Source organism: Orcinus orca, chromosome 5 (assembly GCF_937001465.1).
Source record: "Orcinus orca chromosome 5, mOrcOrc1.1, whole genome shotgun sequence".
In the NCBI taxonomy this organism is placed as follows: domain Eukaryota; kingdom Metazoa; phylum Chordata; class Mammalia; order Artiodactyla; family Delphinidae; genus Orcinus; species Orcinus orca.
Window position 1 is genome coordinate 35,845,635 of NC_064563.1, and position 5,150 is coordinate 35,850,784.

Genomic DNA, 5,150 nt, shown 5'->3' on the forward strand with positions numbered 1-5,150 from the left:
TTCAGTTATTGTATTGTTCATCTCTGTTTGTTTGTTCTTTAATTCTTCTAGATCTTTGTTAAACATTTCTTGCATCTTCTCAATCTTTGCCTCCTTTCTTTTTCCGAGGCCCTGGATCATCTTCACTATCATTAATCTGAATTCTTTTTCTGAAAGGTTGCCTATCTCAACTTCATTTAGTTGTTTTTCTGGGGTTTTATCTTGTTCCTTCATCTGGTACATAGCCCTCTGCCTTTTCATCTTGTCTGTCTTTCTATGAGTGTGGTTTTTGTTCCGCAGGCTTCAGGATTGTAGTTTTTCTTGCTTCTGCTGTCTGCCCTCTGGTGGATGAGGCTATCTAAGAGGACTGTGCAAGTTTCCTGGTGGGAGGGACTGGTGGTGGGTAGAGCTGGGTGTTTCTCTGGTGGTCAGAGCTCAGTAAAACATTAATCTGTGGGCTTCCCTGGTGGTGCAGTGGTTGAGAGTCCACCTGCTGATGCAGGGGACACAAGTTCATGCCACAGTCTGGGAAGATCCCACAGGTGGTGGAGTGGCTAGACCCGTGAGCCGTGGCCACTGAGCCTGGGCGTCCAGAGCCTGTACTCTGCAATGGGAGAGGCCACAACAGTGAGAAGCCCACATACCAAAAAAGAAAAGAAAAAAAAAGAAAAGAGAAAAACTTTAATCCACTTGACTGCTGATGAGTGGGGCTGGTTTTCCTCCCTGTTAGTTGTTTGGCTTGAGGCAACCCAACACTGGAAACTACCTGGGCTCTTTGGTGGGACAAATGGTGGACTCTGGGAGGGCTCATGCCAAGAGTAGTTCCCAGAACTTCTGCTGTCAGTGTCCTTGTCCCCACAGTGAGCCACAGCCACCCCCTGCCTCTGCAGGAGTCCCTCCAACACTAGTAGGTAGGTCTGGTTCACTCTCCCCTGGGGTCACTGCTCCTTCCCCTGGGTCCTGATGTGCACACTACTTTGTGTGTGCCCTCCAAGAGTATAGTCTCTGTTTCCCCCAGTCCTGCCAAAGTCTTGCAATCAAATTCCACCAGCCTTCAAAGTCTGATTCTCTAGGAATTCATCCTCCCATTGACAGACCCCCCAGGTTGGGAAGCCTGATGTGGGGCTCAGAACCTTCACTCCAGTGGGTGGACTTCTGTGGTATAAGTGTTCTCCAGTCTGTGAGTCACCCACCCACCAGTTATGGGATTTGATTTTACTGTGATTGCGTCCCTCCTACCTCCTCATTGTGGCTTCTCCTTTTTCTTTGGATGTGGGGTTGTTTTTTGGTGAGTTCCAGTTTCTTCCTGTTGATGACTGTCCAGCAGCTAGTTGTGATTCTGGTGTTCTCACAAGAGGGAGTGAGAGCACGTCCTTCTACTCTGCCATCTTTATTCAGGGCCCCTAGCAATTATTATTATTCCTTTACTCATTTTTTACTGGACTAAACTTCCTTCAGCATTGGTGAGGTCACTATCTTCTGATGTTCCACCTTCTTTCATTGGTAATGCTCTCACTCTTAGAAGGGTCTTAGTCTTCATTGTGTTTTCATTGTCATTTGCCTTTAGGTATTTTTTAATTTCTTTTTTGATTTATTCAGTGATCCACTGGTCGTTTAGTAACATATTGTTTAGCCTCCATGTATTTATGTTTTCTTTACAGTTTTTTCCTGTAATTGATTTCTAATCTCATAGCATTTTGGTCAGAAAAGATGCTTGATATGATTTCAATTTTCTTAACTTTACCAAGCCTTGATTTGTGGCATAAGATGTGATCAATCCTGCAGAATGTTCCATGTGCCCTTGAGAAGGAGGTGTATTCTGCTGCTTTCAGATAGAATGTCTTATAGATATCAATTAAGTCTATCTGGTCTAATGTGTCATTTAAGGCTTGTGTTTCCTTATTAATTTTCTGCCTGGATGATCTGTCTATTCGTGTAAGTTGGGTGTTAAAGCTCCCCACTATTATTGTGTTACTGTTGATTTCCCCTTTTATGACTGTTAGCATTTGCCTTATATATTGAGGTGCTCTTATGTTAGGAGCATATATATTTACAATTGTTATATCTTCTTCCTGCATTGATCCCTTGATCATTATGTAGTATCCTTCCTTGTCACTTGTAGCAGTATTTATCTTAACATTTATTTTTCCTGATATGAGTATTGCTACTTCAGCTTTCTTTTGATTTCCATTTGTATGGAATGTCTTTTCCCATCCCCTCACTCTTAGTCAGTATGTATCTCTACATCTGAAGTGTGCCTCTTGTAGACAGCATATATCTGGGTCTTGTTTTTGTATTCATTCAGCGAGCCCCTGTCTTTTGGTTGGAGCAGTTAATCCTTTCACATTTAAGGTAATTATCGATATGTATCTTCATCTTACTATTTTTTAATTGTTTTGGGTTTGGTTTTGTGGGTCCTTTTCTTCTCTTGTGTTTCCCACTTAGAGAGGTTCCTTTAGCATTTTCTGTAGAGCTGGTTTTGTGGTGCTGAATTCTCTTAGCTTTTGCTTGTCTGTAAAGCTTTTGATTTCTCCATCTAAGCTGAATGAGATCCTTGCTGTGTGGAGTAATCTTGGTTGTAGGTTCTTCCCTTTCATCACTTTAAGTATATCATGCCACTCCCTTCTGGCTTGCAGAGCTTCTTACGAGAATTCAGCTGTTAACCTTATGGGAGTTCCCTTGTATGTTATTTGTCATTTTTCCCTTGCTGCTTTCAATAATTTTTCTTTGTCTTTAATTTTTTCCAATTTGATTACTATCTGTCTCGGCATGTTTCTCCTTGGGTTTATCCTGTATGGGACACTCCACGCTTCCTGGACTTGGATGGCTATTTCCTTTCCCATGTTAGGGAATTTTTTGACTATAATCTCTTCAAATATTTTCTCAGGTCTTTTCTCTCTCTCTTCTCCTTCTGGGACCCCTATAATGCGAATGTTGTTGTGTTTAATGTTGTCCTAGGGGTCTCTTAGTCTGTCTTCATTTCTTTTCATTCTTTTTTCTTTATTCTGTTCTGCAGCAGTGAATTCCTGCATTCTGTCTTCCAGGTCACTGATCTGTTCTTCTGCCTCAGTTATTCTGCTATCGATTCTTTCTAGTATATTTTCCATTTCAGTTATTGTGTTGTTCATCTCTGTTTGTTTGTTCTTTAATTCTTCTAGATCTTTGTTTAACATTTCTTGCACCTTCTCAATCTTTGCCTCCATTCTTTTTCCGAGGTCCTGGATCATCTGCACTATCATTATTCTGAATTCTTTTTCTGGACATTTGCCTATCTCCATTTCATTTAGTTGTTTTTCTGGGGTTTTATCTTGTTCCTTCATCTGGTACATAGCCCTCTGCCTTTTCATCTTGTCTATCTTTCTGTGAGTGTGGCTTTTGTTCTACAGACTGCCTGATTGTAGTTCTTCTTGCTTCTGCTGTCTGCCGTCTGGTAGATGAGGCTATCTAAGTGGTTTGTGCACCTTTCCTAATGGGAGAGACTGGTGGTGGGCAGAGCTGTGTGTTGCTCTGGTGGGCAGAGCTCAGTAAAACTTTAATCCACTTGTCTGCTGATGGGTGGGGCTGGGTTTCCTCCCTCTTGGTTGTTTGGCCTGAGGCACCCCTACACTGGAGCCTACCCAGGCCCTTTGGTGTGGCTAATGGCATACTCTGGGAGGACACATGCCAAGGAATAATTCTCAGAACTTATGCTGCCAGTGTCGTTGTCCTCATGGTGAGACACAGCCACCCCCCACTTCTGCAGGAGACCCTCCAACACTAGCATGTAGGTCTGGTTCAGTCTCCTATGGGGTCACTGCTCCTTTCCCTGGGTCCCGATGTGCACCTTACTTTGTGTGTGCCCTCCAAGAGTGGAATCTCTGTTTCCCCCAGTCCTGTCGAAGTACTGCAATCAAATCCCACTAGCCTTCAAAGTCTGATTCTCTAGGAATTCTTCCTCCCATTGACAGACTCCCAGATTGGGAAGCCTGATGTGGGGCTCAGAACCTTGACTCCATTGGGTGGACCTCTGTGGTATAAATGTTCTCCAGTTTGTGAGTCACCCAACCAGCAGTTATGGGATTTGATTTTACTGTCATTGCACCCCTCCTACCTTCTTATTGTGGCTTCTCCTTTCTCTTTGGGTAACTTTTTTGGTGAGTTCCAGGGTCTTCCTGTCGATGATTGTTCAGGAGTTAGTTTTGATACTGGTTGTTTGCTAATATTTTGTTGACGATTTTTGCATCTATGTTCATCAGTGGTATTGGCCTGTAGTTTTCTTACTTTGTGACATCTTTGTCTGGTTTTGGTGTCAGGATGATGGTGACCTCAATAGAATGAGTTTGAGAGTGTTCCTCCCTCTACTATATTTTGGAAGATTTTGAAAAGGATAGATGTTAGCTCTTCGCTAAATGTTTGATAGAATTAGCCTGTGAAGCAATCTGGTCCTGGGCTTTTGTTTGTTGGAAGATTATTAATCACAGTTTCAATTTCATTGCTTGTGATTGGTCTGTTTTTATTTTCTATTTCTTCCTGGTTCAGTCACGGAAGGTTGTGCTTTTCTAAGAATTTGTCTATTTCTTCCAAGTTTTCCATTTTATTGGCATAGAGTTGCTTGTAGTAGTCTCTTAGGATGCTTGTATTTCTGCAGTGTCTATTGTAACTTCTCCTTTTTCATTTCTAATTTTATTGATTTGAGTCCTCTCCCTCTTTTTCTTGATGAGTCTGTTTAATGTTTATCAATTTTTTTTATTTTTTTTTTAATTTTTTTTTTTTTGCGGTACCTGGGCCTCTCACTGTTGTGGCCTCTCCCATTGTGGAGCACAGGATCCAGACACACAGGTTCAGTGGCCATGGTTCACGGGCCTAGCTGCTCCGTGGCATGCAGGATCTTCCCAGACCGAGGCACGAACCTGCATCCCGTGCATCGGCAGGTGGACTCTCAACCACTGCACCACCAGGGAAGCCCAATGTTTATCAATTTTGTTTATCCTCTCAAAGAACCAGCTTTTAGCTTTATTGATCTTTGCTATTGTTTCCTTCATTTTCTTTTCATTTATTTCTGATCTGATTTATGATTTTTTTTCCTTCTGCTAACTTTGTGTTTTACTCTGTTCTTCTTTCTGCAATTTCTTTAGGTATAAGGTTAGGCTGTTTGTTTCAGACGTTTCTTGTTTCTTAAGGTAGGCTTGTAT